Source organism: Pelophylax lessonae, assembly GCF_965119305.1.
Source record: "Pelophylax lessonae genome assembly, chromosome: 4".
NCBI classification, from domain to species: Eukaryota; Metazoa; Chordata; class Amphibia; order Anura; family Ranidae; genus Pelophylax; species Pelophylax lessonae.
The window spans coordinates 551420265-551445809 of NC_138771.1; the positions used below are offsets into that span (position 1 = coordinate 551420265).

The 25545-nt window shown below is 42.7% G+C and overlaps 1 protein-coding gene across 1 annotated transcript in view; it reads right to left on the reverse strand.

The window, feature by feature from the left end:
* PSD4 (pleckstrin and Sec7 domain containing 4) overlaps positions 1 to 19255 on the reverse strand; it is a 119557-nt gene extending 100302 nt beyond the window's left edge. The window contains exon 1 of the mRNA XM_082256765.1: positions 19005 to 19255. The gene's annotated coding sequence lies outside the window, so the exon portion shown is untranslated. The remainder of the gene's footprint in view (positions 1 to 19004) is intronic.
* Between the last annotated feature and the right edge of the window lie 6290 nt (positions 19256 to 25545).

A 25545-nucleotide genomic window follows, 5' to 3' on the forward strand; every position in this document is an offset into this window, starting at 1 on the left:
GAAAATTAAGGCATCAGCCGCTATGATCAGATCATAGGATGAGACTACAGAAGTATGTGATGAAAGCTTCTGAACAATAACATTACTATGGAAGAAACTTAACATAAAAAAATCAGATGCACACGCACATGTTGATGCTATTGGTAGCTTTACCGTCTGTATGAGAAATAGCAGCTTCACCACTTTCATGTGACTGCCATGAACACGCAGATATTTCCTGAGATAGAGAGCGGCACCTTCAGTGGTAGAACATTGCACTCCCTGCGCCCATCACAAGAACTAGAATAAACCTATAAAGCAGTGGCCAGTATGAGGGGTGAAGTAAAGCTTACCGCAGGACACGTCACATCTCGCAGCAAAGTGGTCACCAGTCAACCCAGCACAGCCCATTACACCACATACTGGAAACACAAGAGCCTGACGGGTCTGTCCCACACTTCCTGTCCTCAGGCAATGTGCAGGCGGCGGAGGAGCAGCAGATCAGAATTGTGACAGTCACCTCTTACATCTGCAGCACCACACGAGCCGCAGTGACGGGAAACAGGATGAGGTCTGTGGCTTCGGGGACAAGGCTTCTATGTTGGTAGAGCCATGGAAGACATTTCTTCCCGATTTCACAAGTGAAGATGACCTCTGGGGAGAAGAAATAGAGGAACGACTCCTGATCACTGGATGAACTGTCAAACTTTTATCTTTCTGTCAGTCAGCAATATAGCTGGCGTCAGGCTGCCAGGAAATCAGATCACCTCTAGGGGAAATGCATCACATCTCAGTACACGTGATAGCATCAGGTACAGGAAATCTGTGTAATGATACAGAGAGCACGGCTGACATTACACTTCCACCCTCAATGCAATGCAACTCGTCAAAGTACTTCTAGATGCTGGTCAAGGGAGCCGAGTCGTCCAAAGCAACAAACGAGACCCCAGCTTTTACTCTTCTCCAGAAAATGAAAGAACAGTTAATAACATACTATAAGCAAGAAACATTTTCTGCCTCCATCATAGAAGAGAATGCATAATAAAAATGACAGTCCTTTTGCAGTTGCATCCCAACTATGAATGGACACTGGAAGATGTAACTCAGGGGTGCTCAACCTTTTGACAAGCAAGGGCCACCTCAGTGATTTGTTAACGGTCGGGGCCATAATGAAATGGCTCAGAATTTAGATTTTTTAATTTTGAATAGCATAATGAACATTTTCCCACCTGTCCCGCTGGAGGGGGAGGAGGAGAAGCCGTCTTTCAGCGGTTGCAGGAGGAAAATGGAGAGGATCGGTTCTTGTATATGCCGCACCCTATGCCCATCTTTTCCAAGTGTAAAACAGAATGTGACAGGGAGGTCGCACAGGCTCCTTGGAAGCAAGGGGTTGGTGGTCACCATTACAACTCCTGACGCTACACCAGTGGTTAGGTGGGTGTTGGTGGTAAAATCACATCTCAAGTATGGCGTTTTACTGCTTTCTAAACTGCAAATGTAAACGAGTCCGTACTGTCCTGAGCCTCCTATAAGGCTGCTTTCACACTGATACGCTGCAATTTATCCGCACTGCGGGTGCAACGCAGTGCATCTGCGGCTTTCCTGTGGGTTAGCTGCACTTTGCCAAGTTTTAGTATTCAATAGTTTTTTATTGAGTTTAAACAAAACAGTACAAGAATAAAACGTAAAATAGAAAATATAGAAAATATAAAAATAAAAAAAGGAAAAGGGGGTGGCATACAGAAAAGTACCACGCATCAGAACAGTGCATATCAAAGCATGACTCAGTACAGTATTGGCAACTAGGAAGTCAATTACAAAAAGGTAAACAGCAAATGTAACAAGTCCCAAGACTGAGTCCCCTCAAAAGGAGGTACATCAAGAGTCCAGAGGACTCACATAGCCCATTAACAGACCGGCCAGCAGGGGGCTCCGTCCCATCCCAGACACCCCGAATGGGCACAAACTGTGTCCACGAAAGGGCGAAGCCCCCCCAGCCCCCCTTCCCCAGAAGAGGAAACCAGTGGGCTCCCACCAATGGCCAAATAATAGATAACAACCCAGACCCATAGCAGGAAACCCAAAGCAGAGCTCTGAAGTCAGAGCTAACCTCGCCTCTCCTTCAGCCAGACCCCCAAAAGAGCAGATAAACGAAAAAGAAAAAGGACCAAAGAAAGGAAAAGGAGAATAGTCCACACCACTATGGGCAGAGAAAGAGAAAGAGAAAGAACAAGGAAAGCACTTTGCCAAGTTTTAGTAGAAGTCTATGGCTCAGTGTAGCTAACATGCTGGAAAGCCACAGGTGCACTGCGTTGTATGAAAGCAGCCTAATAGCTGTTAACCCTTTTATAGGGGCTAATATGCCCATGCAAAAGTGCAGAGTACGTGTTGTTTAATACACTGATCTTTGTTTCCTCTTCCAGCTTATGCTGTTATTGCTCTCTGTCTCCAGGCTGCTAGCAAGGTCCCAGGTGAAGAATACTTGGTATCACTCCACGTAGGACAGGAGCCACCGCTACAGAGGAAGCATCACTTATGTGGCTCCTGTTTCCTCCACTGCCAGCGCCAAGCTTTATGCACAGTGATGCTCTGGGATGGAGGCTCGGCAACCGATTGAATGTGACTGATCCCAGAGCATCAGAGTGCATCGGGCCTGAACCGGCAGAGGAGGAAGCAGGCAGCCTCAGAGAGAGCAGAAGCCGCATAAACCAATGCTTTCTCTGTAGTGGCGGATCCTATCCTAGGCTGCATGCCCCTCCCTGGTTTGAGGGCACATAAGAGGGCCCTGAGGGCAACATCAGAGGGCTCTGAGGGCCACATGTAACCGTGGGACACAGGTTAAGCACCCCTGATGTAACCCGAAAACCCACCACAGTTCATCAGCTGTCCTAAAAGTAACCATCAATCAATTTTCTAAAATTTTAATTGATTTCCTGTTGCTGGCAGACATAGCAGGAAGATGCAAAAGGCCCAAAAACAATCAGGATAGTAGTGAGGAAACCGAAGAGCTGGATATGCTTGGATGTACATTGTTGTGAAGACTTGGAGGAGCAGAGTTTGGTGAACAGAACATATCAGGAATTGCTAGACCCAGCCACAAGAACTCTAAAGAGCAAAGCTTGGCAGACGGAACACAGCAGCGAAGGCCTGGGGGAGCACAGTCCATAACAGAGTGTGCCTTGAGTGGTGGTGCCCAGCTAGTGCCAGCGTCTATGAGCGACAGGTAAAATATCAGAAATAATGCCAGAGGCCAAGACAAAAATAAGCAAAGCAGCTACACATTAATGATGTGCAAAAGATCAAGCTTTTATCCCAGCAATAAGCACAGACGTAGCCCCCATCTAGAAACCACTCACTCTCATGTGGTTCATCGCATTGGGTTTAGTTGTAGAGGTTTAGCTGTCAGGTGTAACAGACTGAGTTTACCAGTGCCAGCAACAACTGGAGAAGCGTACCAGGAACTATGACAGGAGCGAAAGGCAGAGCAAACCAGGAATGGTGCCAGTGTCCATGAACGATAGGTAGAGCAGATCAGGAATAATGCCAATAAAAACCAAATTAGGCAAAGCAGCTACACAACAATGATGTACAAAAGATGAAGGTTTTATCCCAGTAATAAATACAGACGTTGTCCCTGTCTAGAGAGCACTCACTCGAATGTGGTTCATCGCATTGGGTTTGGCTGTAGAGGTCTAACTGCCAGGTGCAACAGACTGAATGTACCAGGGACAGTGCCAGCAGCCAGGAACAATTGGAGGAACGTACTGGGAAATATGCCAGAAGCAAAAGGCAGAGCATGCCAGGAATGGTGCCAGAGGCCAGGAGGGACTGGAAGAGTATACCAGGTACTATGCCAGTGGCCAGAAGTGAAAGATGGTAGTGTACTGCCAGGAGAAATTAGTTATGTATGCATTAAAACACTAAATGTATATTAACTACAACTAGTATAACTACATAAATTGTCTTCATCTTAGATTCTTGAAAACCCCTTTACAGGTCTAAAGCGGACGATACACTATCCGTTTTTTTTTTTTTTTTGCTCATCCAGTGAGTCTCTTTTGTGGATGAAGGAATCCCCCTCTTTCCCACTTGGAAATTGTTCTGACAGCAGCTCCCTCTTAGGTCAGAATACACTGATCAGCGTCTGCAGTCAATTGGCTGTAGCTGCTGATCGGGAAAAGTTCTCCAACTTGTCTATTTGACAGAAATGCTGTTGGTTCAGTGTATGGCTGGCACTAGTATGCGGTCTACTACAGTTTCACTGGGCAATCACAGCACGGCAGCAGGGAGGTGACCAAGCTGTATTGCCTAACTGCAGTAGACAAATCGGTTAATCAACCTAGCTTTGCTGTCTAATAAAGTTATGTACAGAACAGAAGTACAATTTTTGGGCAAACAAATCCTCGTGTAGACCTGTATTCCAATTAAGTGTTTAACCGTTTACCTGGACTTCAACTGTAAACATGTTCCAGAAAGCACCTGCCGAAATAAGAACACTCTCAGGGAAATCGGCATAACTTGCATATTAAACTATTACATTTGTGAAGATTTATAAATACTGCTGCACTGCCTAACTAAGAACTAATTCAATGAAGGAAATATTTACACTGTTTTTGTCTCAGATACTGACAAATGTTCCAATGGGCTAAAATGATCTGTAGAAGTGTCATTTAGAGGAGAAGGGTATTTTTGTGTACAGAAACTTCCCTATAAACGTCTGGTCTGCAGAGGCTTGCTCATAATGTTCCACCACTGAAGTAATTCTAATGCATTACATAGTAAATCCAATCTACCCTGATGTTAACAGTTTGATTGACATATCCTGTTACAAGATATCAATGCGCCATTAAAGCGGAGTTCCACCCTGGGAAAGTTTTTTTTAATAAAAATACCCCCGGGACAGTCAGGGCTAGTGCATTCCACAATGGATAGCCTCTGATCTGTCCCGGGTTGCACTTACCTTTTAGAAGAAATACTTACCTTGAAAATGTATTGTCCAGTGCTGCCATCTCAGGAGTGGGCAGCTTGAAGCCAGCGCGATCCTCTTCTGTGTCCTCTTCCGTCTTCTTCGGTCCCACGATGCACTGCACCTGCCCCGCCGTCACTTCCGGTGCACATGCGTCATCCCTGCACAGCTTCTGGGCATGCCCAGAAGCTGTTTAGCAAGGTATGACGGCGCCTGCACCAGAACTGACGTCGGGGCCGGTGCAGGCACATTGATTCCTGGGAGCGATGACGTTCAGCTCCCAGGAATCATTGCAGAGCCAGGAAGTGACGAATCGCCGTGGCCGCCGAGGGGAGGAAGAGGAAGTAAGGTAAGTATATTTTCTTCTAAACAAGGTAAGTAAAAAAAATTGCAATTATCCATTTGTTTTTCAGGTGACCCGGAGCAAGAAGATGGAGGTAAGTATAATTTTAGGGTGGAACTCCGCTTTAAAGACTTTACAGTCTGGCCTAAACTATTTTGATGGAATAATGGAAAGAAGTTCTGCAATAATACTTCTGTGAACAGTACAGTCCAATGAATAAATAAAGCCATTCATACACCAAGAGGCTAATCTACTGGAGGCCTTCTGAGCAGTAGGTAGCCTGACCTGTGACAGATTTGGCTATTCATGGTGGGTAAATCTGTAACATTTTGGAGGTAGAGATAGAGGCCTATACAGTCAAGCTTGCCATAGAATAGAATTTCAGCTGATTTCTACTGAATCGGTTAAAATTTTGGTTCAACAAACTTCAAATGAAAAAAACCAAGAAGCCGCCTGGAAAATGGTCAGCAGAACACTGACTGTCTCCTATCAGATTGAGACTGGGTTCACACTTAAAGCGGTAGTATACTCAAAAAAAAAACCCGCAAGACAAAGGCATAATGAGCTAATATGCATCGCATACTAGCTCATTATGAAATACTTGTGTATTTCACTTATGTGGTAGAGGAAATGATCCCTCGGCGTCTCTTCTGGGTTCAGCGGCTCAGGCACAGAGTGGCCGGAGCCACGATGATGTCACGCATGCGCACGGGGTTTTAACTTTCCGGCAGCTTCCCGGCAAGGAACTCAGAAGGTCTGCCAGACCTTCAGAGCGCATGCGCCGCGCTAGCGTCAGTGGCTGCATGCAGTGCAAATATCTCCTAAACCGTGCAGGTTTAGGAGATATTAATTGTACCTACAGGTAAACCTTATTATAGGCTTACCTGTAGGTATAAGTCACAAAAATCGGTATACTACCACTTTAATACAGATGCGGCTCACAGCAGGGGTCCGGTGCATCTCTATTCCCCATTTCAGGGACGAATCAGGCCCGAATTGTTGCCTGAATTCAAACCTGAAACGGAGTCAAAGACACACAAGACCCTTGTGGATTCCGCTCTGCAGCCGCCATGGAGATATGTTAACCGGCTCCATTGAGAGCCGAGCACACTCTCCTGTCATGCGAATTGGATGCAAGGAAACCACCATCCAATTTGCACTAGTGTGAACCCAGCCTAAGTCACTGTTTAGGTATTCAGACAGCCGAGGGTGTTGGGACTGCCTGAATACAATAATTGGTAGCAGAGATTCCTCCATCTACGCCATTTAGCATAGAGGTTGCACAGGCAGATACTTATCCATCATGTCATACCATCCGAGAGGCGTAAGATTGGCTCCAAATGTATTCTGCAGCAGGACAACCCCAAACATACAGCTAATGTCATTAGGAACTGTACTCAGTGTAAGGGCTCTTTCACACGGTCCGCCTCCGTAGGGGGATCCGTGTTGCTCAGCGGGGATCGATCCGCGATCCCCGCTGAGCCGGCGGATGACAGCTCCGTCTCCGCTTGCAGAGCGGAGAGGGAAGTGTCTCAGCCCCCGCTGCCCTCTATGGGGGATCGGATGAGAGCGGACCGCCTGTCCGCTCTCATCAGATCTGATCCGCTCCGATTACTGAACGGATGGAAAAATAGGGTTTCCATCCGTCCAGATTTCACGGACAGGATCGGATGCGGATGGCAGCGGGTGTCAGCGGAGGTGTCTCCGCTGACACCCGCTGCCCCATAGAGCTGCATGGAGGATCCGATCAGATCCGCCTAAAAAACTGACAGGCGGATCTGATCGCCCGTGTGAAAGAGCCCTAAAGAAGAACAAGGTGTCCTGGAAGTTATGGTTTGGCCCCCACAGAGCTCTGATCTCAACATCATTGAGTCTGTTTGGAATTACACGAAGAGACAGAAGGATTTGAGGCAGCCTATATTCATAGAAGATCTGCAATTAGTTCTGGAACATACCACCTGCCAACTAGTCCCTTCAAAAACTGTGTCAATGTGTACCTAGAAGAACTGATGCTGTTTTGAAGGCAAAGGGTGGTCACACCAAGGTGTCCATTTATGAAACTGTGAAATTTTTTCACCGTTCACTTCTCGGCAGTTCTCCGGGGAAAATTATCACCTCTGGCACAATTTTTATGAAGCGATGAACTTCAGTTCTCACAGGGTGAACAGAGGAGTACTTTTTCCTCGGAGAACGGCCGAGATCTGTATAGAAGTGAATGGGCCGCCTGTAATCACGTGGGATAAAGAGAGATTACAGTACGAGAAACCGTTTAAAAAGCAGTGATAGATTATCACTGCTGAGTACATGTGGGCTCGATCCCAACTAATGTTAATAAAATAATTAGCCCCCCTACATAAATTTACAAATATACTGCATACACACACACACACATACATAATATATTATATATATATATATATATATATATATATATATATATATATATATATATATATATATATACACACACACACACATATATATATATATATATATATATATATATATATATATATATATATATACACACATAAATATGGCAGGGGGACATGATTACTGTGTTGGGGGGTCTGAACGAGGAAGCAGGAAGTCGATAATCTTCCTCCTTCCCCCTCAGTTCTCCCCCGATTCACCACCTCCAGGCTGGTGAATCCGGGAGTGTGAATTCTGACAAAGATCGCCAGTGAAGTGCGGAGATCGCAGCTTCATGACCTGGCCATTTCTGTATCTGTCAATGACAGATTCTCCATATGTTTCATAAACCAATAAAGATCGGAAATGAGCTGCGATCAGCAGGATCACTGCTCATCTCGGTTTCATAAAAGGACACCCAAATCTTGATTTGATTTGGATTTCTCTTCTGTTCATTTTGTTAATTAACAAATATAAAACTATTAACACTTCTATTTTGGAAAGCATATATAATATATACAGTATTTTTTCACACCTGCCTAAAACCTTTGCATAGTATTGTACCTCTATCTCTTCCATTGAGATGCTTACATCATAACTCGAAAGGTAAAAAGCAGGTTCTTCTACTATAAACTTCCTATCAGATGCAGACTCACCTCAACTTGGGTGGGTATTTCCTTCGACTAAGAAAAAGCATACATGAAAAAGAAAAGTGGTAGGCAAATGAATATACTTCTGCAATCCGATAGTATTAGATAAGAAAAAAAATTTATTTTTTTTACTAAATACGAAAAAAAGCTACCAATTATAATACACCCAAACCATCTACTGTATGTGCTCAAAACCCAACACCAAAGACAACACCACAGTGTATAAAATACTAAAAAAAAAAAAAAAAACAGCTCTGTAACCTAGGCAGCCAGTTTATTATTTCATAAACAGCCATACCAATATATTACAAAAAATAATATAATGTAAAGCATCCAATATTATTTCTCCGACATGCTGTATTATAGGTATAGTCTCCTATATGACTCGAATAGGGGGAACAGATCTACTAAAAGGGCTCTTGGCAGTTCCAAGTGAACTTAATAGTCCATTTAAAGATAATTTAAACATGCTTTGTGCAGAAATTTACCATTATTCCAACACCTTTTGGAAATTATATCATGATATTCTCCCCACCTATTTGATCTTTCTTATTGCGGGGATACAAAAGCATATCAAAAATTTTTAATAAATTGGTCACTGTATATCTCCAAGTGTCCAATTTTTTAAAAATCTTTAATAAGGCCTGGTTCACCCCTATGCATTTTTTAGTGCATTTTGAGTTTTGCAGAAACATACAACAGTCCATTTAACATGGTTTCCTATGGGTCACGTTCACATCTGTGCATTGTATGAAAAAGGCCAGGCACTTTTTTTCTGGTTTTTGGTTCCTAAAGTGGGGTACACACTATAAGAAAAATCGGGTGAACGATTGTCCGATTTTCCTCATTGTTTCACAGCAAATCGTAACCGATGAACGAAAATTCATACAAACAATTCTCATACGACAAAGGCTTTTTTTTTTTTGTTTATTGTTTCTGACCATGCGCAGTCTTTCTTTTCTGATTTTTCTTGTGCAAAAATCGTACAAAAACGGTATGCATTAAACGAAAATCGTTCGTTTTTTTCCCCCTACGAGAAAATTTTTGGAGTATGTCCCTTCGAGGAATTTTCGTACGAAAATTCTGAATCGTCTGTAGAAAGTTCTGTACACACTATACGAATATTGTACGAAAATTCTTTGGACGAAAATGTTCGCCCGATTTTCTTATAGTGTGTACGAGCCTTTGGACTTCAATGGATCAAAACTGTGTATTGAAAAATGCAGAATGCACCTGGGATATGCAACCTGCATAGGTGAAAAACAGACCTCAATACCACCTTTGTACAACTGTACATTAAAAGCACATTTTTACTTATGTTTGTACTTAGATGTCTCCACCCCAGACTGAAGCCCAATTTCTGGCCATTCCATTGGGGGAGCCATAGCCATCACCATAGTCACCTCCTCCTCACTGAGATTTCTATTGTAAACAGTCCTGCAGCTCTGATTATTAATTCCCAAATGTAAAAGTGAGTTTTACAACTTCAGTGTCAGTGCTGCAGAGCTGTGTAATAGATCCGCTGGTGCAGTTTAGGTTTACTAGCAGCTGCAGATCTATCACACAGCCCCACCAGCACTGACTGTTCCTTTATAAATTTAATAGCAAACAATCAATTAGAACTAGCGAGGCTGTGTGATAGATCTGTGACTACTAGTAAACAAATTGCACCACACATCTCACTGATCTTTAGCTTGTTAGAAAATGTAACTAATCTCCCCCCCCCGGCGTACTGGATGTTGGCGCTCGTCTCCAGCATGCACCTGCAGCAGAGATGAGCGCTGTCAATCAACCCTCATTATATATTTGTCTCGTTGTTAGCGGCGAACTGTCCAACCACACTGCTCAGAAAACGCAGAACGGATTGCTAAGAACAGACAAAATGCTACAGGACATTGGTCCCCTGGGAGATTTATTAGATATTCAAAAAAATGAAGTGATATTTGCTCTTTAAATCCCCCTGTAACAGGACTGAATCATCTTTCCTGTTACATGAATACAAAACATGAATATCATTCACTGTAAGCAGGTCAGTTACCGCTTTTCTCAATTTGACTGTGGGTTGTTGCAACAGTCATGTGTCCACTGATCGGTCCATTTACTTTAATCAGACATCATGAGACCCATGTAACAGCAGCTCCACCCCATATAGCATGCTGTGTGGTTGCAATTAGCTCAATATTCCGTTTAAGGGTGTAACCAACATACTCTGTCCAAAATCCTACAATCCATGACTTTAACCACCTAAGGACCAGGCCTATTTCTGACACTAAAAAAAAAAATCTGTATTTTTTACTAGCAAATGACTTTCAAAACATTATATATATTTTTTTAGCAAAGACTCTGGAGAATAAAATGGCGTTTGTTGCAATATTTTTTGTCACGCTGCATTTGCGCAGCGTTCTTTTAAACACAATTTTTGGGGAAAAAATGAATTTCACTGCATTTAAAAAAAAAAAACAAACAGTAAAGTTAGCCCAATTTTTTTCTATAAAGTGAAAGATAATGTTACGCCGAGTAAATAGATACCCAACATGTCACGCTTCAAAATTGCGCACGCTCGTGGAATGGAAACAAACATTGGTACCTAAAAATCTCCATCTATTTAAAAAATGTCTACAGGTTACCAGTTTAGTGTTACAGAGGATATCTAGGACTAGTATTATTGTTCTCCCTCTAACGATCGCGGTGATACCTATGATACCTTAAATATGTGGGCGTGACTTGCATATGTGTTCGCTTCTGCGCGCGAGCTCAGAGGGACGGGGTGCTTTAATTTTTTTTTTTTTTTTATTATTATTTTACCTTTTATTTTTTAATTTTTACACTGTCCCCCTTTAAAAAAAAAATGTTGATCACTTTTATTCCTATTACAAGGAATGTAAACATCCCTTGTAATAGAAACAGGCAGGACAGGTCCTCTCTAATGTGAGATCTGGGGTAAAAAAAAAAAAAAAAAACCTCACATCTACACAGCAAAAAAAAAAAAAAAAAAGTAATTTTTTTTCATCATGAGAAAAAATGGGCCCTTTAAGGCTGTTGGGAGGAAGCGATGTATGATGTCACTCCGGTCCTCCAAGGCCATAGAGTCGATTGGGGGCCAGCTTGCCCTCACTCGACTTCCTGTCTAGGATGCCATCAGACCAAATCGCTTTCCCCGCTACCGACGGCTCCAGGTAAGCAGAAAAACGAAAGGGAACTTGCACCGTTTAGGAGATATTTACTGTAAACTGCGCAGATGACATCATTGGCGCATGCGCTCTGAAGGAACGGCCACCCTTGCCGTTCCTTCAGAGCCCTGTGCCGTGGTCGGCGCCTCCCACGCCCATGCGCCCACAAGTCACACAGCCAGAGGCCACCGGACCCGGAAGGAAGACAGGTGAAGTTGGATGCGGCCTCCAGCGAGGAGACAAGGGCTTCATTTGCAGGTAAGGGTCACATAATGTGCTAGTATGTGATGCATACTAGCACATTATGCCTTTACTTTGCAGGTAAGAAAAAAAAAAAAGCAGAGTTTACTTCCTCTTTAAGACAGACACCGAAATAATCTCCACCCATAACAGAATTCAATTATTTTACTTCTTGCAAAAATACAGAGCATGACATCCCCCAGAATATTGATCAATACAAGCAGATCGGTCACCACATACCTTGTTATGGTTATGGGACTTTGCCGTAATAATAGAATATATATATCCACTCATCAGTCCTTTTTTTATTCTATTGGACGTCACAGGATCCATATAAGTGGGTGTGCTTCCCTTCTACAGTCTTCTGTATCCTTATTTATTTCACTTTCTTTGAACAACAGGAAAAGAGATGAGGGCTCTATTTAAATCAACAACAGCATCATAAGTGGCCTACACGCACCTTCTGCAACTATTTCTTAATACTCTTTTGTAACTTCCTTCTGCGTTTTTACAAGTGAACTCATGTGTAACGCAATTCTACACTCGCTGTGGGAAATTATTCAGTTCAGCTATGTTATCTTTATTAGATATGATCTATTCAAACTTTGTATATCAACTCAACTTAAAGTGGAATACCAGTCTAGATCTAACTAAGCTTAAAACTGCTCTTACCCCCCTTCTAAATGATATTCTAGATATCCTTTAGCACAAGGGTCTCCATTCTAAGCAAAGGGTCAGTTTACGGTCCATCAGGCTTTAGGGGGGCCGGTGGGAGTAGAAAATGCCCATGAATTGGTTTTATTGGGAGAAATAGTGCTTCACTGTTGATATTGTGAAGGAATGTGATGAACACTTGTGAATTAAGCAAAATGTCTATTTTTCTATGTCTGTTTTTCTGTACATGTACATATCTTTTTCCTGTCTTCCTTAACCACTTGCCGACCGCCGCACGACTATTTACTGCGGCGGTCAGCCCCTCACAGGCAGAGTGACGTAGATCTACATCGCTAGCCTGTGAGGGTCTAGGGAGCGAGCGCGCGCCGCCGGAGGCGCGCTCCCGAGTGGTCACGGAAACCCCCCCCGCGCGTGTGACCAGCGGACCGGATGTCCGCCGGTCACTTGGCGAACGTCGGGGGAGAGGGAGAAAGGCAGGCGGCTAATGTAAACAAGCCACCTGTCATTCTCCCCGGTGTATGAATGATGATCATATGGTTCTACTATGTAGAACCGTTGATCACTGTTCATACATCTCAAGCCACAGCCAATCACAGTTAGAATCACGCCCCTAGGGACACACATAGCCCCTCCCTCTCAAAAAAGTTAACCCCTTCACTGCCAGTGTAATTTTACAGTAACAGTGCATATCTATAGCACTGATTAGTGTAGAAATGTCACTGGTAACCCCAAAAGTGTCAAAAATGTCAGTCAAGGGTCCGATCTGTCCGCCGCAATGTCGCAGTACCGCAAAAAAAAAAAAAAAAAAAAACGCAGATCGCCGCCATTACGCGTTAAAAAAAAAAAAACAAAAATGACAAAAATCTTTCCCTTTGTTAGTAAACGCGATAACTTTTGCGCAAACCAATCAAAATACTCTTTTTGCGATTTTTTTTACCAAACATATGTAGCATAAAACAAATTGGCCGAAAATGTTAAAAAATTTTGATTTTTACATTTTTTTTGGGGAATTTCATATAAAAAAAATGTGAAAAATATTGCTATTTTTGCAAAATTGACACTTTTTTTTGTTTATAGCGCATGATCAAAAAAATCTCACAGGTGATCAAATACCACCAAAAGAAAGCTCTGTTTGTGGGAAAAAAAGGACGTCAAATTAGTTTGAGTACAGCGTCGCACGACCGCGCAATTGTCCGTTGAAGTCACGCAGTGCCGAATCGCAAAATACCCCCTGGTCAGGAAGGGGGTAAAATCTTCCGGGGCTTAAGTGGTTAAACAAAATAGCCGTTACTAGATACCCCCCACCACCGACAATGGAATGTGAGAAGAAAGATGGAGCCTTGGCACAGTGCCTTCAAGAGAAGATAACATTCATAAACTGGAAGGGGACTACCTTATAATGGACATGACTAATCAGAAAGTTGCAAATAATCAGTATTATGCTAATATTATGCTTATGACGTACTAACATATGACACCGCCTACTAACTATATAATATACTGTCCATTAGGAAAAAACAGGAAGTATCATTTACCTGAACATGTGTGTCAGTCTGTGATATCCTCATGCATGCACTCTAATTACCTATTTAATTAGACCCAGTAGCAGAAATCCATTTTGAACCTGATTGAGGTTCGCAAACCATTACAATATCAATGGGAAGAATAGTTCCCCCATTGATGATGTCAGTAGGGAGAATGGTGCCCCATCACTGGTGTCAGTTGGTGGAATAGTGCCCCAAGGGCTACACAAAGACAGGCAAAGGGCCACATCTGGCCCCCGTGCCTGCAGTTTGGAGACCACTGCTGTAGAAAGAAGATGCTTAAACTTACAGTGCATCCGGAAAGTATTCACAGCGCTTCACTTTTTCCACATTTTCTTATGTTAAAGCCTTATTAAAAAAATGGATTAAATTAATTATTTTCCCTCAAAATTCTACAAACAATACCCCATAATGACAGCGTGAAAGAAGCGTGCAAATGTATTAAAATAAACCACATGTACATAAGTATTCACAGCCTTTGCCATGACACTCAAAATTGAGCTCAGGTGCATCCTGTTTCCACGGTTATCCCTGAGATGTTTCTACAAATTGATTGGAGTCCACCTGTGGAAAAGTCAGTTGATTGGACATGATTTGAAAAAGGGATACATCTGTCTATATAAAGGTCCCACAGTTACAGTACATGTCAGATCACAAACCAAGCCATGAAGTCCAAGGAATTGCCTCTAGACCAGGGTTTCTCAACCAGGGTTCCTCCTGAGGTTGCTAGGGGTTCCTTGAGAAATGGGCAGTTTCTGCCTCTCCGATAGGTTCACAAGGACACCATTGTTCCTTTTAGCTATCTGTAAGGGGGTAATTCTTCCCAATGATGACAAGAGTAAGGAGCATTCTTCCCACTGACTGTCACACTGTGTCAGGAGTTGTAGATTTTTAATTTTTAGCAGGGGTTCCCTGAGACCAGAAATTTATTTCAAGGGTTCCTCTGTGTTAAAAAGGTTGAGAAAGGCTGTTCTAGACCTTCAAAACAGGATTGTATTGAGGCACAGTTCTGGGGAAGGGTACACAAAAATATCTGCAGCATTGAAGGTCCGTATGAGCACAGTGGCCTCCATCATCCATAAATGGAAGAAGTTTGGAAACCACCAGGACTCTTCCTAGAGCATGGACCCGGCAAAACTTAGAGAAGGGCCTTAATCAGGAAGGTGACCAAGAACCCGAAGAGTTTGAGCATTTTTCTGTGGAGAGAGGAGAACCTTCCAGAAGAACAACTATCTCTGCAGCACTCTAGGAATCAGGCCTGTATGGTAGAGTGGCCATAAGGAAGCCACTCCTAAGTAAAAGGCACACGATAGCCCGTATGGAGTTTGCCAAAAGCACCTGAAGGACTCTCAGACCATGAGAAACAAAGATGTCTGGTCTGATGAAACAATGATTGAACTCTTTGGCTTGAATGACAAGCGTCATGTCTGAAGGAAACCAAGGACCGCTCATCACTTAAACAATACCATCCCTATAGTGAAGCATGGTGGTGGCAGCATCATGCTGTGGGGATGTTTTTCAGCGGTAGGAACAGGGAAACTATTTAGGATCGAGGGAAAGATAAATGGAGCAATGTACAGACCTTGAGGAAAACCTGTTCCAGAGCGCTCTGGACCTCAGACTGGGGCGAAGGTTCATCCTCCAGCAGGACAATGACCCTAAGCACACAGCCAGGATAACAAAGGAGTGGCTATGGGACAACTTTGTGAATGTCCTTGAGTGGCCCAGCCAGAGCCCAGACTTGAACCCGATTTGAGATCAGAAAATGGCTGTGCACTGACGCTCCCTATCCAACCTGATGGAGCTTGTGAGGTTCTGCAAAGAAGAATGGGAGAAACTGCCCAAAAATAGGTGTGCCAAGCTTGTAGCATCATACTCAAAAAGATTTGAGGCTGTAATTGGTGCCAAAAGTGCTTCAAGAAAGTATTTAGAAAAGGATGTGAATACTTATGCACATGGGATTTTTTACATTTTTTTATTTTTAATAAATTTGCAAAGAATTCAAACACACTTATTTCACGTTGTCATTAATGAGTATTGTTAGTAGAATTTTGGGGAAAATAATTAATTTAATCCATTTTGGAATAAGGCTGTAACATAACAAAATGTGGAAAAAGTGAAGCGCTGTGAATACTTTCCAGATGCCCTGTACCCATTCTCAGGGGGCTCCGGTCAGTCACATGATCGTCTTCCAGCGGCTGCTTCAGGGAGAGGAGGGACAGCTGACAACGGATGTTTCATAATAAGCCTATGAGTGAAATCACCACACAGGTATTACAGCTATTGACTGCAATCTCTCCTAAACCCTAATGCCACCGCTGGGGAGATCAAGTGATCGGAACCAGAATGCCCTGAGAATAGGTATAAGCATCTTTCTTCTATATGGGGTAGATCGAATAGCAGTTATAAGGGGCTTGGGAGCAGTTTTAGGCTTAGTTAGACAAAGACTGGAATTCCACTTTAAAGAGGTTGTAAACCGAAAAAACATTTTTTTTTTCTTTCCATCCTGAAAGAGAAAGACATAATGAGCTAGTATGCATCGCATAGTAGCTCATTATGAAATACTTACCTTAGAACGAGCCCCCGCCGTGCCGCTCGCTTACCTCTATGACGGGCGACATGTCCAGTCGTCCGTCTTCCGGGATCGCGGTATCCGACCATCTGATTGGCCGGAGCCATGGTGACGTCATTCCCGCGCACGCGCACGGGAGCCGACGGTCACGGCACGGGGCTCTGAAGGAACGGCACAAGCGGCCGTTCCTTCAGAGCGCATGCGCCAGTGACGTCACTGGCTGAATGTAAGGTAAATATCTCTTAAACGATACATGTTTAGGAGATATTTACAGTACCTATAGGTAAGCCTTATTATAGGCTTACCTATAGGTAAAAGTGTCAAAGGGTCAAACAGGAGAACTTCTGTTGTACGATAGCCTAGCGAACGACAATTGTGTAATCAGTACAGTATGCGTTTGCTAAAAATCGTTTGACAAAGACCGCGCATGATCAGAAACACTAAAATAACACGGAGAAAGCCTTGCTGCCATTGTTTTTGTTTTGCACCATCTGATACGTAGCTACGCATCCAGGAAGCTTTTCCAGAATCGTACGAAAAAAATCCTACGTTTATATGCATTGTTGAATTCGATATTAGTATCATGCAACAAAATGCGAACGATAATTAGTCTGATTATCTAAACGTGTGTACGAGGCATAAGTGTCCCTATAAAAGACTACCTTATCCACAGGGTGACAACACTACTGCACAATTTCACTGCAGAGAAAATAGCATTGTTATTCTGTTGAAAGGAAGAGGAAAATGAAGGGATCCACAGATAACAAATCATATTACAGAGGGAGTGCCGTGTTATTGCTAGTGACAAACTGATGGAAGGAGAGAGCAGAGAAAAGTGGGGTACACACTATAGGAAAATCGGGCGAACGATCGTCCGATTTTCCTCGTCATTTCACAGAAATCAGAACTGGTGAACGAAAAATTGTATAAAAATTCTCATATGTATAGGTTTTTTTTTTTAAGTTATTTGTTTCTAATCATACACAGTCTTTCTTTTCTGATTTTTATCGTACAAAAATCGTACAAACACCGTACACATCAAACGAAAATCGTTTGTTCTGTTCCCGTAAGAGAAACATTTTGCAGTTTGTCCCTTTGGGAATTTTCATACAAAAAGTCAGAATCGGCTATCGAAAGTTGTGTACAATCTGTTTGAAAATCGTACGAACGTTCCTCGGACTAAAATGTTCACCAAATTGTCTTATAGTGTGCACAAGCCATTAGAGAGAGATGAGCCTGGTCTGCTTTTCCTTTCACTGTCCAGTCATAGGTTGGGGCAGTGACAAAACCTCAAAATGTAACTTTACTACAGCAGATAAAAATCAGATCTATTACCCGGGCAATGCAGGGCTGTGCTGTGTGGCAGAGCTATACAAATCCCAGAACTGGATGAACAGAAACACAAATCCTTTGCTAAGTAAAATCCCTTATCCATTTCATCTGTGTGTTTAGCAGCTTTCTTGGAGTTCAACTGTAAGCTAGTGCATGAGATCCTGAGATTATGATTTCTGCCTGCTTATGGTGACTGTATCCGTATTAGTGCACTACTGCAACAACGCAACGGTGCGCTGTCTGTGATACTTTTATTATATGCATTAGGAGTTACATTGTCAGGTTGGGCTTTCTGGGTCTACCCCCTTCTTCTGGGAACCAGGACCTTAAGCCTCGTACACACGCAACGATTATCGGCCGACCGATCGGCCATCTTTTGTCCAGTGTTGTTGTGTTGGTTGAAATGTGCTCTAGACTGCACACGAATTTTCTCGGCCAACAACAACCAACTTCAGAAGTGATGTCATGTGCTGGTTTACTTTCCGTGTGTTTTTTCTTCTCTGAGCATGCCCAGTCTTGCTCATCAGATTTTTGTCTGCCGAAATCTGTACTGACTGACGGAAAATCGGCCGTTGTGTTGACGGTCAACAAAAATTTTATAGCCTGCACACCAGATTTTTTTTCGGCCGAAAAGTTGGAGTCGGAAGCATCATACTAACAAGCCGAAAATCGGCCGATCGGACGTTGGCCGAAAATTCCCGGCCAATAATCGTTGCGTGTGTACGAGGCATTAGTAGAAGGGTTAGGCCTACAAGGCGTGTCCTAAAAATTTATCTGTTAGTGCAAATAATGAAAATATGGCAGACAATCCTAAGCTGATTGGCGTCCAACTTCGCCGCCATCACTGAAGATGTAAAAGCTTTTTAGAAGCTACCATGCTTTTCATCACCAAACATGACTTCTAACTTGGTTTACACTATGGTAACATGCAATTAACTCAACTACAAGAGTCCGTCAAGCCATGGCTGTAATAATGCATTCATTTCACTTTTCAAAAAGGATCAACATTTTTTTACAGCAATGCAGCAAATCCATCCTTTCATCCTGACTCAGACAAAGCTCTTAGCACACCCCTGGACCTGACTCATATTTTACTGACAAGAATGTCAGTATCCTCCTACCTTGGTTCAGCCATCTTCTGACTTCTTCAGAATTCCGAGTCATACTATCCCACTGCTAGACTGATCAGCTGAATCACAGGTGACGAGAGGCTGTAGGTCCTTTAAGGCTCTGCTCCGGTTCTGCCTTCTGGGCAGGAAACTAGCAGACAGACTGCTGTTCTTGGCAAGCTCCTGCCCCGTCCCAGCACAATGTTTTCACTATGAAAGGGGAAGTGGCATTTCTCTCAATTACTTTTCAAAGGAATAATAAGAGGCTTATGCCGGCAGCTAAAGGGCACACATGTAGAGATTGAAGTCACAGCCATTAAAGAACAAGGCGAGCCACCACTGAAGGAAAAAACAATCCTGTTTTTATGAAACTAGAAAAATGTGGATTTGTTTAAAATGAATAAAGTCAATGGTTCCATCATGCTGGTCTTCAAAGCAGACTCTGGCTTGCATGACTGGGGGGAGCGCTCACACAGTTTAAAGAAAATCTTAATTAAAACTTGCTTCAAACTCCAGATTACCAGAAAGGACAAACCTATAGAGGTTTACCATTTTCTTTTCTACAATTCAAAAAAACTTGATGGGACTGTAGTGGTATACTCCTAGACACGCTGCCCTTCCGAAATCGGTGTGTCACATAATAAAAAAAGTCAGGACAGGGCTGCTGCCCTTCTGATACACACTAACCATTTTTTTTTTATTTTTTTTCATTAAAAGTAGGCAAAAAAAAAAAAAAAACTGAAGAGCTCAGGAGGAGATCCTTTTCAAACAATCTGATGTTAGTACAGCGATCCTTCCCACTAAGCTACTGTGTTCTGCACTATAAGCCATTGGCAAACCTTTTTCGGTCATGCCCCTCAGACAGAAGCTAGACGCTCCCCTGGCTTATGTCAGACCGGCTACTGTACACACGAGCCGAATGTTGGCTGATTTCTATTAAACCGGCCAATACCACCAGATATTCAGCCCATGTGTATGGGCCTTTACACTGGTGGTCAATGGGAGAAGTATCCCGTTACACTGATGGTCATCGGGGCGAGTGTCCCATTACAATGATGGTCATCGGGACAAGTGTCCCATTACAATGATGGTCATCAGGGCGAGTGTCCCATTACAATAATGGTCATCGGGACAAGTGTCCCATTACAATGATGGTCATCGGGACAAGTGTCCCATTACAATGATGGTCATCGGACAAGTGTCCCATTACAATGATGGTCATCGGGACAAGTGTCCCATTACAATGATGGTCATCGGGACAAGTGTCCCATTACAATGATGGTCATCGGGACAAGTGTCCCATTACAATGATGGTCATCGGGACAAGTGTCCCATTACAATGATGGTCATCGGGACAAGTGTCCCATTACAATGATGGTCATCGGGACAAGTGTCCCATTACAATGATGGTCATCGGGACAAGTGTCCCATTACAATGATGGTCTTCGGGACAAGTGTCCCATTACAATGATAGTCATCGGGACAAGTGTCCCATTACAATGATGGTCATCGGGACAAGTGTCCCATTACAATGATAGTCATCGGGACAAGTGTCCCATTAAAATGATGGTCATCGGGACAAGTGTCCCATTACACTGATGGTCATCGGGACAAGTGTCCCATTACACTGATGGTCATCGGGACAAGTGTCCCATTACACTGATGGTCATCGGGACAAGTGTCCCATTACAATGATGGTCATCGGGACAAGTGTCCCACTACAATGGTGAACAGTGGGGGAAATGTACCCTTACACTGGAGATCAACAGTGAGCTGTTAAATTGCATGATGTATAGCTATCTGTGATTCATGACAACGGTTTGATCAACACTGCTAATAGGTTCTAAAAGTAAAAAAATATAAATTAAAGTGGTTGTAAACCCTCACATATACCCAATGAAGTGAATAGCCTCAGGTGATACACAGAGATTAAATAAATCCTCCTACATAAGTTTTAGTTTTTGTATATCTGCAGTCTTTCCCTTTCCTACACTCTTTGGAAAGTGCAGATCGTGTTAAATATCTTCTTCATCTTTCAGCAGTACATAGGGGTGGGTGGGGATACTGGACTTATACTGTGTGAGAGCTGATTGGAGGAAAGGGACACACCCCTTCAACATAGGCAGAGGAACAAAGGAACATGCAGAGCTGTATTCTAAATAGACAAGCGCCCTGCTTATCTTCCTCTAAACACCCTCCCTGACAAATTTCTAGCTCATGTTATCTCATGCCAGAGAGCTTGTCAAAAGTGACTGGTGCTGATAACCAGAGAGAAACAACACTTAGAGCTTTGGAGAAAGACAAGAAAACACTACAGATACATGTATATGTGCTTAGGTCAAGAATGGGGTTTACAACCACTTTAACTTAAGGTCTCATACACACTGGACGTTTTGCCATCTCTCCTGGATGCCTTTCCTCCTACAAGTAACGTTTTGGCAGAAAAACACCCAACGCTTCTAAAAGTGTGTAACGTGTTTAGGCGAGTCAAGCACTTATAGGTTAATTAATTTAATTGGCCAGAATAATATATTCTGGCCACTGAAATTAAATTAACTCTCAAATGCTAAATGCACCTAGCATTAACGAACGCTTACATGAGTCAAGCATGTTTTTTTATGTCAAAATGCCGTTGCTCCTGGATGCGTTGCCAGCAGGGTTTTTTTTTTCTGCCTCCAACGCCCCTACCTTTAAGCTCCTCTAAAACGCCAAAGTCAATAGGCACATAGGCTAATATGAAGGGGCGTTTAGAGGCAGAAAAAAACCCGCCAGATGCCCTTAACAGCCACGTTGAAAACATCCAGTGTGCATTAGGCCTAGAAAAAAAAATGAAAAAGTTGGCATGCCTCTTGAGTTTTTGTAACATTCTGGAAATGATCCAATGCTGTGACACTTCATATTCTTAAATCGGATATGGTTATCAGTCCTCCTCATCCTACGTCTTCCAATCACACATCGTGCACAGCTCTATCAGAGTTTCCAGCCAACAAGGAAAACCAATGCAAGATCAAAATTAGATGGACAATTACAAGGTGAAGTGTTACTAAACACGGGAGCATGCATTCACTATATCTGTTCTCCCACAGTACATGGAAATGCAATTATTTTAGTAAATATAAAATGCTAAATACCTTTTCTCATTAGCAGTTAAGTGGGGTACACACTATAGGAAAATCGGACGAACGACCGTCCGATTTTCCTCATTCGAAACTGATGAATGAAAATTTGTACGAAAATTCAGGTACAACAAAGACTTTTTTGTAATTAACTGCGCAGTCTTTTTCCAATTTTTCTTGTACAAAAATGGTAAACATTAAAAGGAAAATCATTCGTTCTGTTCCCGTACGAGAACAATTTTGGAGATTGTCCCTTAGGGAATTTTCGTCCGAAAAGTCGGAATTGGCTGTCGAAAGTTGTCTAAACACTATGCAAAACCCGTACGAAAGTTCTTTGGACGAAAATTCTTGCCGTGTTTCTGATAGTGTGTATCAGCCATTCGAGGAGTCTTGTGACTTCTACCAGTGTCCAGCCAAGCACTGGTAAAAGCTCGTAGGAGGAGTTTTCTGACTGCTATAAGGCTACAGGACCCCTGACCCTCTGTCCGGACGGTGCTGATTGGCCCTGTGCTGATCACATGCACTCTCCCAAGAAAAAAAAAAACCTCTAGCAATACACACCAAACTGAGCATGTGCAGCCTGACTCCGTAGACTCTGTGTTATCAGGAAATTATCAGGGGTCAGTGGAAGGGGGGGGGGGGGATCAAAGAAGACAAGATCAAACAGCCTTTTTACATAATGTGGAGGATTAACCCCTTAGGTTCCACAGTGAGTATAACAAGCATACTTTACTGCATACACAGACTGATTTTACTGTTGTGGGTTTAGTAACACTTTAAGTGGGGAGGGGGTCTGACAAGAGCCAAAAGCACGAACCTAAGAACCTAAAATATGAAGACTGAAGGACACCACTATAGATGCAAGCTGCCAATCCAGCTCAGGCTTTGCATTTCCCACAGCAGCTGGGCACAGCTCTATACAGTCACGCCTTTGTTCACAGGCAGGGCAGTAATTATGGTGGGATCTTGTCCAGAAAATCAGACCCAGCGCTGCTTCCAGACCCCAGCACATAATTCACATCTCAGTATCTTCTGGCCAGGATGAACAAACAGGAATGGAATTGCCAGGACTGTGGCCGGCCAAACACGGGGACCTGCTGAAAGTCACAAACCAATAACCTTGCAGCTGAAATTAGCAAGAGGAACAAGAATGCTGCTTTTATAGAGCTTTAAACTCATAAATTATTCATGGCTACCATCTTCTTCTTTATCTGTTTATGTACTGCATACCTGCTGTATGAAGACCTGACAAATGCACTAAAGTAGCCTTGTGGGGAAGGAAAAAGAGTACCAGAAGGGCTAAGATACATGTACTGGGGAAAAGACTTCTCCAGCTTCCTTCAGTACTGACCACATATCTGACGACTCTGCCGAAGAAGGGGACCAACTAACCCGAATCTGACCAACCACTCCAGCAGAGATCACACAACCAAGTGCTTATGGATTCAGACAAGTTGCCAGTACTAAAGAAAGCCTGCTAAAAATGCTGCAGATTAGGATTTGAGCAGAAATCTCACTTCACCTCCAGAAGATTTACCCCCCTTAATGACCAGGCTATTTTTTGCGATACAGAACTGTGTTACTTAAACAAACAAATGCACGGTCGTACAACGCTGTACCCAAAAAAAGTTTAGGTAATTTTTCCCCCACAAATAGTGCTTTCTTTTGGTGTTATTTAATTGCCACTGCATTTTTTATTTTCTTGTGCTATAAATAAAAAAACCCCAACAATTTTGAAAAACAAAAAAAAAAAACATTTTTTACTTTCTGCTATAAAACATATCCAATAAAAAAAAATGTAAAAAATAAAATTTCTTCATAAATTTAGGCCAATATGTATTCTGCTACATGTTTTTAGTAAAAAAATCCCAATAAACATATATTGATTGGTTTGGTTTACACAAACGTTATAGTGTCTACAAACTATGGGATATATTTAGGGAATTTTTATTGATTTATTTATTTTTATACTAGCAATGGCAGTGATTAGTGACTTCTAGTGGGACTACTATACTGTGGCGGTCAATTGGACACTAACTGACACTTTGTGGGAACCACTGACAATAATACAGTAATCAGTGCTAAAAATATGCACTGACACTGTACCATTGACACATCTAGGGCAATCAAAATGTTAACACAATTACTCGCCAATGACACCAACGATGAGGCACAAATCCTCCCACTGACACCAACAATGGGGGGCTCAATTCCTTCCACTGACACCAAAAATGGGGGGGCTCAATTCCTCCCACTGACACCAACGATGGGGCTCAATTCCTCCCACTGACACAAACAATGGGGTACAATTCCTCCCACTGACACCAACGATGGGAAACAATTCCATCCACTGACACCAACAATGGGGCACAATTTCTCCAAATGACACAAACGATGGGGCATAATTATTCCCAATGGCGCCAACAATAGGGCATTGTTTTTCTACTACCAGTGGCCACAGTTCAGCCCCCATAAAGTTTGAAGGGCAGTAAACTGGCCCTTCGTTTGGAAAGTTTGGAGACCCCTGCTCTAGAATGACACAAAATTAATGAAAATAGAATGAGACCTAGAATGGCACAAAAGTACTCCTCTCTTCCTAATGACATCAACCATAGGGCACAATTCCTCCCACTGACACCAACAATGGGGCACAATTCCTCCCAATGACACCAATGATGGAGCACAATTCCTCCTAATGCCATCAACGATGGGGCACAATTCCTCCCACTGACACAAAATTTTAGTGCACAATTCCTCCTAATGACATCAATGATGGAAAACAATTCTTCCCACTGACACCAACAACGGGGCACAATTTATCCAAATGACACAAACGATGGGGCATAATTATTCCCAATGGCGCCAACAATAGGGCATTGTTTTTTTTCCCCACTGACATCTGCATTTCTACTACCAGGGGCCACAGTTCAGCCCCCATAAAGTTTGAAGGGCAGTAAACTGGCCCTTCGTTTGGAAAGTTTGGAGACCCCTGCTCTAGAATGACACAAAATTAATGAAAATAGAATGAGACCTAGAATGGCACAAAAGTACTCCTCTCTTTCTGTTCCATTGGCACAACCACGCTAAGTATGCAGAAGTGATGCAATTGTTTGGAATTTTAAAACTTTTTTTTTTTTAAACTTAATGCTTTTACTGTTTTTTCTTTCCTTGTTGAGCATTCCCCGACAGCTGATAGAAGTCCAAAGACCACTGGGACCAGTGAGATATTCCAAGATTACAACCTTGGGGGCCAGGACTATGGTTGCAGCACTATATAAATTATTCAGTTGTTCACAATATACATTTATTTACCATATATACTCCAGTATAAGCCGATCCGAATATAAGCCGAGGTCCCTAATTTAACCACAAAAAAATGGGAAAAATTATTGGACTCGAGTATAAGCCTAGGGTGGGAAATGCAGCAGCTACTGGAC